The 13,241-nt window shown below is 39.5% G+C and overlaps 1 long non-coding RNA gene across 1 annotated transcript in view; it reads left to right on the top strand.

Annotated features, from left to right (window-relative positions):
* The first annotated feature begins 5,297 nt into the window (after positions 1–5,297).
* The window catches only part of LOC126237375 (uncharacterized), a 99,886-nt gene continuing 91,942 nt past the window's right edge, over positions 5,298–13,241 (top strand). Inside the window, exons 1-2 of the long non-coding RNA XR_007545069.1 lie at positions 5,298–5,564; positions 5,956–6,622. This is a non-coding gene — a long non-coding RNA (uncharacterized LOC126237375). The remainder of the gene's footprint in view (positions 5,565–5,955; positions 6,623–13,241) is intronic.

The raw sequence follows: 13,241 nt of genomic DNA, 5'->3' as shown, positions 1-13,241 counted from the left end.
ATAAGTCACGGCTGCAAAATACTAATGTAAAATCTTTACAGACGAATGGAAAAACTAGTAGAAGCCGACCTCGGGGAATATCAGTTTGGATTCCGTAGAAATATTGGAACACGTAATACTGACCTTACAACTTATCTTAGAAGAAAGATTAAGGAAAGGCAAACCTATGTTTCTAGCATTTGTAGACTTAGAGAAAGCTTTTGACAATGTTGACTGGAATACTCTCTTTCAAATTCTGAAGATGGCAGGAGTAAAATACAGGGAGCGAAAGGCGATTTACAATTTGTACAGAAACCAGATGGCAGTTATAAGAGTCGAGGGACATGAAAGGGAAGCAGTGGTTGGGAAGGGAGTGAGACAGGGTTGTAGCCTCTCCCCGATGTTATTCAATCTGTATATTGAGCAAGCAATAAAGGAAACAAAAGAAAATTTCGGAGTAGGTATTAAAATCCATGGAGAAGAAATAAAAACTTTGAGGTTTGCCGATGACATTGTAATTCTGTCAGAGACAGCAAAGGACCTGGAAGAGCAGTTGAACGGAATGGACAATGTCTTGAAAGGAGGGTATAAGATGAACATCAACAAAAGCAAAATGAGGATAATGGAATGTAGTCAAATTAAGTCGGGTGATGCTGAGGGAATTAGATTAGGAAATGAGACACTTAAAGTAGTAAAGGAGTTTTGCTATTTGGGGAGCAAAATAACTGATGATGATCGAAGTAGAGAGGATATAAAATGTAGACTAGCAATGGCAAGGAAAGTGTTTCTGAAGAAGAGAAATTTGTTAACATCGAGTATAGATTTAAGTGTCAGGAAGTCGGTTCTGAAAGTATTTGTATGGAGTGTAGCCATGTATGGAAGTGAAATGTGGACAATAAATGGTTTGGACAACAAGAGGATAGAAGCTTTTGAAGTGTGGTGCTACAGAAGAATGCTGAAGATTAGATCACATAACTAATGAGGAGGTATTGAATAGAATTGGGGAGAAGAGGAGCTTGTGGCACAACTTGACTAGAAGAAGGGATCGGTTGGTAGGACATGTTCTGAGACATCGAGAAATCACCATTTTAGTTTTGAGGGCAGCGTGGAGGGTAAAAATCGTAGAGGGAGACCAAGAGATGAATACACTAAGCAGATTCAGAAGGATGTAGGCTGCAGTAGGAACTGGGAGATGAAGAAGCTTGCACAGGATAGAGTAGCATGGAGAGCTCCATCAAACCAGTCTCAGGACTGAAGACCACTACAACACATCATGAACTAGTTGCATGTCTGTTCCACAATTCTCCTGCCTGTCCTTTATCAATACACCTATTAGCAGCAAACATGAATGTTTCCAGGGCCCTCCAACATTTTAGGGGGGGCGGAAACATGAGCCAACCTTGCAGCACACCACATTTAATGTTTCCCCACTATGAACTGAATCTTATTACTAATGTATTATTTGCTCATGTGACCCTCTGTTTTCTACTGCTAAGATATGACTCCATACACCCAAGGGGAAGACATTTGATGTCATACCATTTTAATTTTCCCATCAGATTTTTTTGAGCTACAAAAGCCAGATCAGAGAAAATGACAGCAGGGTAGTTTTTATTGTTTAGATAAATTACAGTTGAGATTGTGAGATCATATCACCTTCTCATTAGAGAAGCTTTTACAAAAGCCAAAGAAACTGTTATTTGGTGGTTATCATCAGAAAGATCTAGTATTCCGATGCAAACCACAATCTTAAATATGTTTAAGAACATGGGAAGGAAGCAGATCACATCTATAACTAGTGGCCAGCCACTTACCTCTACTTTTCTACATTGGTGTTTCTACTGTATATCTCAGTCTTTCAGGAAATACAAATGGTAACTCCATGAACAGGGCCAAGTCAGCACAAGATTTTTAGTAATTTGGCTGAGATACTATCATAGCCAGACAATTTACTGTACTTTATAGCGATCCAATGATTTTTGTGGTCTCTAACAGATAAGTTGGCAAAAGCGATGTCTGAACATAGAGTACACATTACCTGTGTAAATAAGTATAATGGATTTGCTATCAATGAACCATTTTGTGTTCCCTTGTGTTCAGCTACTATCAAAAGGAATTCATCGAATTTAGTAGTTAATGATTTGAATTTTTTATCATCTGTCTCAATGCTATTGCCTCTTTTAGGTGTTCAATATCATATGCCTTGCCAAATTTATTCATTTCTTGCTTGATAATGTTCCAAATTGTTCTTGTGAATTTTGAAGAATTTTGCAGCATTATTTGTTTTTCTTTTTAAATCTTGATTAGAGACAGCATTACATAAAGCTCTCTCTTCCTAGCAGATATTAGCTGTCTTTTTTCTCAGCTTACACTGTATCCCATTGTAAAGGAAAACTGGTTTCATAATGTTGCAAGAATATTTTTAGGTAAGGATTAAAATTTCTCATCTACTATGTGCTCTTTGTAAACTTCTTCCCATTTCTCGGCTTGTAACTCTTTCCTGACTAGTGCAGTTGAGTCAGCATTTACATCTCTGCAAAGTTTTATTTTTCTTCTCTTACTTAAACCGTCAGTCAGAATACCATGTATTATGGTGGTCACATCTCATTCATGGAACAGTTGGATTTAGAAATAAATTATCAATCATTTTCGATCTGCAAGTATGTTGTTCGATTCTTGCTGGGAATATGATTGTAGGGGTAAATACCAATGTTGGGCATCAGTATTTCTAGATGACCTTAATAGTAGCAATCCATGATAAATTCTAAACTGAAATCTCCACACACAATAACTTTCCAGCTATTTCTACAACATCTTACTAATTTCCTATCTCAATGTTTAATGGAACTTAAAACGTTTCCTGTTGGGTGCGTGCGGACTGTCAGAACAGTTATCCTTGATAGTTTCCATGCCTTTTGCAGAAGTAAGATACTCAAGCAGCAATTCAATGCAATACTCACTGAGGTTAATGGCCTAGGACTTTACTCCATCCTTTGTGTGTACAGCCACACCCCGAGTCCTCATTATAGAATCTGTCAACAACAATACTTTAGTAAAATGTACTATGCACTTATTTACTCTCACATTCCATATTTTGTAGTAGTACTCGGTAGTGCAGAAAATATGCACGTGTTTATTGTTGAAACTGTGATAGAAGGCTACAAGGTGCATTGGAAACCTATCAGCATGGCTATCCTGCAGAAATAAATTTAAAGAACTGAAAATACTGACAGTACTAGCAATGTACATCTACTAACAATTATTTTTAAAGTATCCTGTACAGTTTTGTTGAACTAATATGTGCATAAACTAGAGAACTAGATTTCATGAAAATTACTGTACATACACCGAAAATGCTGGAAATATATTTTATAATAAACTTCAATGCAGCCTTTTCTGTGTGTGCGTTTGTATTTCGTTGTTAGACACAATAGATTATTTATATAATTTCAAATGTGTCTCAGTTAATGCAAATACCTCCGGACATTTTTAATGACATTAAAACTTGACCATCAGATGTGGAAACTAGTTATATAAATAAATGTGTTGTCGACAGAGGTGGTGCGGCAGTATGCCAGGAATTTCCTGTAATATAATATCAAGTCAGCTCAATAAAAAAATTCTGATGACCTGCAGTGCTGATAGTCAATGTTTTCAATATAATATGCCACACATTTCATTTTTTGTATATTAGCACCACATACGAAACACTTTATATACTAATAAGTTTTTACTCAGTCAAAACGGGGTTGGCTGTGAAAAGAGCATGTTCTGAGCACACTGTCTGTCCATTTCCATAGTGATGCAACAGCTTACAAAATGTAAACAAAGTACTTATGTAAGTCATCGCATACTTGTACTTACAAGTGTGATTCAATCTTTTTTACTTTAGGAATGTGAGATGTACATTATGCAAGACAATTAAAAGATCACCCAGGTATCAGTGACAAACATAACTTTTCCATGTCACCGTTCTGCTTGCAAGGTATGGATAATGACGCAAATGTTACTCACACAAAAGCTAGTTCCATTTAACACATTTCAAATTATAACCAAAACAGCACTTTCTCGGACACTTTTCTGTTCTCTTTCTCTTATGTAACAGTGTGCCAGCAGAGCATTAAATCACACTGTGGCATCTGAACACACAGAAACAATCACAATGACTGACAGTTTATTCAAATTCTCATTTGTATACTAAAAAGGAAAAACCAAAGTTTTAACAAACCACAATCAACATATACATTTTTTCCACCAGTGATTTTAATATTCTATTTCATTTTTACCTGGATTCATACAAAAACTAAAGTCAGTAGTAGTTATGAAGTATATGTGAGTAAATTAATAGTGGATACACACAAAGGTTTAGTTGACAATGATATAAAATATCGAAATTGGTTGGCGTACAGGAATATTTTGCATACGGCTGAAACGATGTACTTAAACTTTGGTATCAGAATTCAAATGATGACAGGGCACAGAAGCTGTATTAGGCCTAATTACTATTGAACTATTTACTTCAGCAACAGTAAACAGAAAAGTATGTCTATCTGAAATGAACTTCTTAATTATGGTTCCATTTTTCCCAGTAATTGTAAATACTTTGTGGCTGCAGGCAATTCGTAATCTTGTCCTCTGGTATAGACTTATACGTAAATGTACTCGACAATAGCATAGAAACACGAGTGTGCTGCTGAGGGATTTCTCTCGATCTGATGTGAATACCACACTGTAATCTTCCGATGTAGTCGAATGTCAACTTACTACAGCAAATACTACCAATTTTGTATTTATTTCAATACAACATATGTAAACAGGTGCTTCTCCCATATCCTACATGTACCAGAGCACAACACATTTATACTGCTATAGTATGTTACGAACAATTTTTGTTACACTTGATCTGTTGGACCAGGTCGCATAGACCTCAAATGTAGGAAGGCAAGGCTTATTTCCGTTAAGAAACCTAAAAAAAAAAAAAAAATCTCATATCTCTAAAACGATCGCAAACACCTTACCACGGTGTTTATCGATTCACTATTGCGTTCTCTCGTGTTTACAGCTCGCAAACCAGGTCTACCACAGCACGGCTAAAATACTTTTGCTAACAGTTGTTCACCTTTGAATCTAACTAACACTGACCGCATGAAATATTTCGTGTTATTTTATTATAAGCGAAATTTCAATGCGTCGACATATTGATATTATTTTCAACATTTCTTTGGTATACCTGTCATTCGTTGTTTGGAGGTTGGCAGCATCAGCGCTCAGCTGTCAAACTAGCAGAAGGAACTTCAAACTGCGGCAGACCATACAAAGTCGATAATATTGAGCTGAAACGCTGTTTCGCTTTAAACATAAAAATTTATTGAAGTTAACTGCGTAAAGGTCTCACCAGTGACCATCTCTCCAAGCGTTTATCACATTTCTGAAAAATGTTTTACACTTTTGTTCGGACAAAAATCCATAGTTATTGATACGCTCGGCCCGGGGCCGCTAACAGGCGAATACACCTCCTGCAGCCAGCTGACAGGAAGGTTGTGCGGGCTGGAAGTACTCCGACGACAGCGACAACGGAAAAGCCGGTAAGTCCGTATTTTGTCAGATGTGCCTTCTAGCGTATATAAATTGTGTAAAAGATTAAAGTGATGTCATTTCTAAGTTACATTTCCTGTGATTTATGATATTAAGATTTATGTGGCAGTAAAATTTGAAGTTGCGTCTGAGCTTAATCTTCAGTCTTTTTCACTCTGCAGATTTTTACTGTCATTTCATTACATTCTTAAAATTGCAAAGAAACGTCTCATTAGAGAATCCAAGTAGTGGACTACTTAGTTGCTTCTGTCATTTACCACAATCGAAGTAGGGGGCCTAAACATGTATGTACGTGTTCGACGCTGTTGCGCCTCCAATAATTTGCTTCTGTAAAATGTGTCGTAACGTCACAGTAATGATTATTTTTTTCGTTTGTTTCAGATCTCTCAGTATCGCGCGTAACAGCATAAAATGTCAAAATTGTAATCTGGAGAGCAGCCCGTCATTCGTAGTATTTACACAGTAATACCGTCGATATTAGTGCTTGCGGGAAATAAGAAGCAGAGCGTGTAAGTTCGTCTGCGAGTCGTCTTCGAAGTCTCCTTGGAGATCCCTTGTACATACCGACATCTATCAGAAAATGTTTTTTCAAAACCCAGAACAGAAGAGGAACAGTGTTAACAACAACTCTGGACAAACAGCAACAATTGCCATCGATGCTGACAGACGTTGTGGAAACGCGTGTGACATCGCAGAGGATGTGGATTTAATAACTAGATTCTGTATGCCAGTTTGTTCGCGTGACACGCACACTCGAGAACTTGCTTTGGACGTGATCGAGAAAACGGTAGAAGGGTGGCTGGATGGATATGGTAGTCCAAGACACACAAGGATGTCACTGATACCACCTAGTCATAGACTGGAGAATTTCAGTACAAATGGTCACTGCTACACCGATACAGTTTCATCAGGAGACGGCATCAGAAGCGTTCCGAAAGAATATTTATCTCTTGTTACGTTACATCTTCCTGCCTTACTGCGACTGTCCGTAAACTGCCCGTTTCTTGACGTGCGGGATAAATGCAAGCGAGTACTCAAGCTTGTACAGGTAAGTTTATATTGTTTAGACATACCCGCTGTTTCACTCTTTCCTTCGCAGTTTCGGCGCAAGCCCTTGTAGTTCTAGAGTCCTTTGTTTCGTAGTTATAGTACATTTTACTATAAAAAGCTTTCTACGATTTTGCATTTATTCTCTGCTTAAGAGCCTTCAAAACATTTGTAGTAGAATCCTTTGGATTTGTTTATGAAATTACTGTGTCGCTGTATTTTAACTTAATAACTCTTAGTTAAAGAAAGACAATGTAAGCATTCAGTAATTGATAAATAACTCTTCCTCCCCCCTCCCCCCATTTGTAATTTATGCTTCCGGTATAACCTACGTACTTAAAAGCATGAAGGTAATTGTCTCTGCAGGCGTTTAAAGGGAAATGATCCCTTAAATTTGTGTAATACCGTACACGTTTAGTGCGGCGACTGTGCACCGTGTCAGCTGTTTCGTGGCCAGTAATAGTTTTCATTGCTTGGCCGTTCACTACGTTTGTTTAAAACTGCTAGCACTGCCACTACGTTATACATTGCCAAATGGAAACAATTACCATAGCAGTATTGGCAGACTTGTTAACCAGAGCATTTCAGTAAGCTTAAATTTTATTTCATTCCATCTGTATTAGTTTTGTTAGGATTTCACTACTGAGGAAAGGAGTTTGCAACATACAATCGTGGACGATTTTGTCTAGTAGCGTCCAATCTTTCTGTGTCTTTCGTCCATCTATGTGTAGCAAAATGTAAGGCGCTGCTTTACCGTAAACTACAATTTATTTTTTTTTTAGTTTGACATGAAAATAACTATTCTTAAGAGCAAATGCAGTGCTCGGTAGTACACAGGGCGACCTCCCCTTTCTCCATAATGTAGACTCGCCTATTTGGCACTTTTAGGCTCTATCTTGTTCCATAAAAAATAAGTAAATAAAACTGCTTCAGTATGGAGAATAAAACAGAACAACAGTTTTTTGATGATCTGAACTGTGTATGAAATTAAGGGGAATCTACGCTCTTGCGCCACTTTGTATATTAGATTTTATGAAAGCGAAATGAAAAGTCTTAATTTGGAAGAATAATTCTTGAAGTTGTAGTCGGCAAACGACATAGCGTTACTACGTGCTGTTAATAAACCACTCATTTTTACACCGATTTAAGTCTGCGCTACTAGACAATTTCCAATGTGGATATCAACCTAGGAAGAAGTTAACGTTCACACATGTTCGGCAGGCTGTGTCGCTGACTGTATTTTTCAAATATAAATAAAAAACACAAGATAATTAGTCACTAATTTTGAAGTTTTGTATGACTATTTTTGGAGCCTTTGTTTGATAATCAGGACGCAGTCCCTGTCTTTATTGCAGGTAAACTGTTCCTGGGAAACAAACAATTTCGAGGTATCTAAAATTTTGTCGTTTTTGGTGGATTAGTAAGAAGGAATTTTTTTTCTACTGATGTGCCAAACCTTCCCTACAGATCATTGTTTGGAGCTTGTTTTATTTTAGGATAGTTTTAGGAAGAAACGCAGATTGATACTGGGAATTGTTGAACATATCTTCAGGGAATCGGGAAGTATGTTGCGTTGCTAAGAATTACTTTCTGGTTTTTCACTGTATATTTCATAGTTCATGTACCATTTGTGTACATAATTGTATCAAAATACTCGTCGACGATTTGTCATTTAGGTAGTAAAGCTTTCCTGCATATGTTTCTCAACTTTAGCGTGTAGAATGAAAATTTCCTTACCAAGGGGTCAACGTAGACATTGGACTACGCTAGCGATCTGTGTGTTACCAGAAGCCTTTACTTCGGATTCACATTCGTTGACTTCACCGCGTGACAGACTGTTAATTGTCAACCTAACCTAGAGTTAGGGCTACGCTGCAAATCAGTCTGCCCCACAACCAAAATATCTTGTGGCGGAGGCACTGTTGTACTCAGGTCTGCCCCACTGAAACCGAATTACCACCTACATAACATTGGTTGTTGCTACAAGAAATTAGAACCATGAGGCTCTGCGCGTTAGAAGTTGCGTTATTGAGCACCATAACAAGAGTTGAATTGCATTACGCGAAATCCGGAAGGCAAGCTTAGCCTCTCCAGTAAGATGTGATTGAAAAGACAAATTTCAACTGTTGTCTGGATCTAAGACTTTCATTTTCTTCCACGACTCGTTTCGAGGGCTTACACACTCGTATTTAAGTGAATCAGTGGTTTACACGAGCCTTAAGTTTTCTAATTGTGACCAGTAGTCTGTCATGTGGCTCATTTCGAAGATGTTCCAGGAAGAGACTGCACTGCAGACTGTTGTGTGCTCAATCGAACAACAGGCTACATCTAGAAAAAGAAACTCATGATTAATATTCATTAACTTGTGGATGACGGTGTAAGTCCCCACTAATGCGCCGTGGAGGAAGTAATTGACATACACATAATGGATTTGATTTGTCTTCTGTGTTATAAACAGTTGCAGTTCATTGAATACGGCCCAATATGGTCGAAATAGGGTTATGGCACTCATCTATGGATGACAGTTGGGGAAAAAATGTCTGACACACGGCGTGCAGAAAATTTTTCGGGTCTCTCTCTCGACTGCTGTCCTAGCAGAATTCTAGTTTTCCGAGTGTGGAATTTAACTGAACACTGAAATCAAGGAAAGAATGTTCCGCGTTGGTTAGTCATCGTCACTGTTAATTGTGGCACTAGCACTGTACGCGCTCTTGACAACTACGCATCAACAATGACTTGATGGAAAAGGATTGTGACGCAAACCAAAGACGATGACAGCTACAATAGTCACTGCACAACTAAATGTCGCAACCGCGAACCCCGTCAGCGCTAAAACAACACTGAGGGAGCTCCATAAGCTGGAATTGCAGGGTGAGCTGGAATTTCAAAACCATTCATCAGCAATACATATGTCCTTAACAGGAAAACGTTGCGCCGAAGCCATAAAACCTGCATTATGTAACAATGGAGAAAACGCGTTTGGTCGGAGGAGCCTAGTTTCACAAGGTTGTCAACGCCAGGCAGAAAGTACGTCCCAAGAGTGAAACATGGCGGGGATTCGGTGATTTGGGCAGTGGGGTATTCCATGGGCCCCATGGATGCTCTGCAAGGTCGCATTATTTCCAAGGATTATGTGACCATTTTGGCTGATCAGTTTCATTCCATAGTACAGTGTTAGATCCCCAATGATATTGTTTTCCAAGAAGACAGGGCCCCTGTCCACACAGCTCGCATCGTCCCGAATGGTTTAATGAGCACGAGGATGAACTGTCGCCTCTCTTGGCCACCAGTCACCAGATTTCAATAAAAATGAGCCTTTGTGGTCTACTTTGGAGAGAAGGGTTCGTGATCGGTATCGATCTCCGTTATCGTTACTTGGACTTGTCACTATTTTGCTGGAAGAATGGTATAAGATTCCTTGAAAATTATACAGGACCTGTTTTTATCCGCTTCTAGACAACTGGAAGCTGTTTTGAATGCCAGTGACTTTTCTAAGCCGTGTTAGAAATGGTAACGTGCAGTGTTTGTGGTGTTCTCATATTTTTGTCCATCGACCCCCCCCCCCCCCCCCCCCCCTGTACCTGCAGTGTACTAACCGGTAACTGAGAGTTCGTGTCAGATTCATATATACTATTTTTCTGGCAGATAGGCCAAGTTCAGATACATGCGAACGCTTTCAGTTTGTACATTTTTAGTAGTTTCAGAGATTGGCTGGTCACACCATAAAAACGTCACGGATTGAAGCTTCAATGATAACGGAAGCTGTTCCTACCCAGAACTTAATGGCATATTCGGTCACAGGGAGATCAGCGACGAACGGTGAAGTAATCTAGAGATTTCAAGACAAATGGCTCCTTACACATCGGTTACTAGTCGGCCATTACCTGTTCTGTCTTTCTTACTACATAATTAACTGATAGACCTATCTGTGTGGAGTTTAAAGATGGGAGTTAAGTTTGTGTAGATAGTTTCTTTCAGTACCTTTCCTTTGATTCGTACTCCCTTGCTAAATTTGAACTATGGATTTTATTTTCAGAGTACGGCCAGTTTCAGAAGTTCTTTGACATGAAACAATGCTGCGGCGTTGTGGAGTTACCAGTATGGAGCTGAAACGTGTACCTGTTTTCTCATGGCAGAACCTGTTTTTGTAGAAAATGTCTATCATTAAATTAATATCGACCTGCAACCTGTTGAAGCGAAAGGAACTTAGACGGTGAAAAAGATAGTTTGAAAGTGTTAGAAGTGTCATTATGAAGTAAAAGAAATTTCACTAGAACGCGTTCGCCAAATAACCTTAGGAAACCATATTAATTAACGAGTCTATAAAAAGTTATCACATTTCCTGAAAAGTGCGAACTGACCTTGCGAAATCCAACTCGCACACTGCTTGCGGTGTATTCCGTATTTGAACCCCCCCCCCCCCCCCATCCTCCCAAACAACTTTAGATTATGTACCACGTCACGACGTTACCAAAGAAAGCACATCCTTTCATTTTATCTAAGCAGGTATAACATAGCATTGAAAATTCTTGACAGACAAAATGCAGCATCTTGTTGTAGATCTAACGGTCATCCAGAGACATAGAAATAGTTTCACGTTAGCTCTAAGGAAAGGTGGCATTACTTTTAATGTTCATGACTTGTGTTAATGAATCAACAAATATTGTTCTGCGATTTTCCGTGAAAAGTTTTGTCAGATGAAATCTGTAGTAAAATTCGGTTAAATTTCGACAAACGTAAAGCTGCGCTCTCCAAGAAAAGTAAAAATACCTGAGCGTAGCATTTGTATAGACATGCAACAAAACTATCATATAATTTCGATCGTGGATTACGCACTGGGGCAGTCTGCGGTTCGTTGTTAGAATACTAGAGAAATGCGATCAATTTAGTAAGGAGATTGCTTACAAATCACTGGTGCGACCCACACTAGAATATTGCTCAAGAGTGTGGGAGCCGTACCAGGTAGGACTAAAAAGGATAATGAACGTCTAGAGAGGACGACGGCACGAATGGCAAGTTTTGTTTGACCCTTGGGAGCATGTCACGAAGATGCTGAATGAAGTGGTAGACGCTTGAAGATACATGCAGACCATCCCGTTAAAAGCTACTTACAAAGATTATAAAACTAACTTCAAGTATTGAACCCTATACGCTCCCATAGGGGTCGCGAAGACAAGATCAGACTAATTACAGTGTGCAGAGACGATTAAGCAATCATTCTTCTCGCGATCCATAAGTGAATGGAGCAGAAGAAAGCCCTAATAACTGCTACAGTGGGATGTAATCTCTGCCATGTACTTCTCAGTAGTTCGTAGAGCGTAGACGTAGATCTAGTAGCCTTGGAGGACACGATTATTGAGTCACAACTATAACTTGGATTACAATGACAGATTGAGTGACGGCTAACTGTATGCCAGACAGCTGCCACGGCAGCAACCAGTGTATGAATGAGATTGGTCATGCCTTCCACTTTGTCCGCCGTTGTCATATAGAGGGTAAGTCAATTATTATCCGCAGAGTAGTTATACAATTTTATTGTAATCAAACAGGAAACTTAAAAGAATGTCATTTTTCGACATAGTTTCCTTGCGTTTCAACGCACTTGGTCCATCGCTGTACAAACTCCCTGATGCCCTCATAAAAGAAGGTTCTCGGGTGAGCTGCGAGCCAGGAATGCACAGCTTCTTTCACTGCTTCGTCAAAGGCAAATCGATGGCCCCTTAATGCCTGTTTGAGTGGACCAAACAAGTGATAGTCAGAAGGGGCAAGATCGGGACTATATGGAGGATGATCCAGTACTTCAAATTTAGTTTCTGGAGCGTTTCAGCAGTGTGGGCAGCAACACAACCTTTTGACAGCAATCCTCGGCGTTTGCTTCGAACTGCAGGCGTTAGCCTGGCTGTTCCCACTGTAACGTACACTGTTTATTGTTGTGTCCCTTTGCCCGTAATGTTCAAGTGCTGGACCTTGTGCGTCCCAATAAACCGTACGTATCAGTTTTCCTGCGGGCAGTTGGGTCTTGAACTTTTTCTTGCACGGTGAATTTGGATGGCCGGCCGAAGTGGCCGTGCGGTTAAAGGCGCTGCAGTCTGGAACCGCAAGACCGCTACGGTCGCAGGTTCGAATCCTGCCTCGGGCATGGATGTTTGTGATGTCCTTAGGTTAGTTAGGTTTAACTAGTTCTAAGTTCTAGGGGACTAATGACCTCAGCAGTTGAGTCCCATAGTGCTCAGAGCCATTTGAACCATTTTTGAATTTGGATGTTTCCATTCAGTACTCTGCCGTTTACTCTCCGGCTCAAAATGATGGATCCATGTTACGTCACCAGTAATGATCCTGTCTAAGAAGTTGTGCCCTTCATTACCATAGCGATCCAAATGATTTTTGCAGATGTCCAAGCGCGTTTGTTTATGCAACTGCGTTGTTTTGGGACCCATCTTGCACAAACTTTATGAATCACAAGTCTGTTGCGGATGATATAGTAGGCAGAACCGTGTCTAATTTGCAGACTATGTGCCTCTTCGTCAGTAGTGAATCTTCTGTCTAAGAGAATCATTTCACGTGAACGCTCAATTGTTTCTCCATTTGTGGCGGTAAACGGTCGTTCGGCTCCTTCATCG

The sequence above is a fragment of the Schistocerca nitens genome, chromosome 1 (genome assembly GCF_023898315.1).
Source record: "Schistocerca nitens isolate TAMUIC-IGC-003100 chromosome 1, iqSchNite1.1, whole genome shotgun sequence".
Classification (NCBI taxonomy): domain Eukaryota; kingdom Metazoa; phylum Arthropoda; class Insecta; order Orthoptera; family Acrididae; genus Schistocerca; species Schistocerca nitens.
The sequence above is the reverse complement of the archived record's forward strand: the minus strand, read 5'-3'. Positions and strand labels throughout refer to the sequence as shown.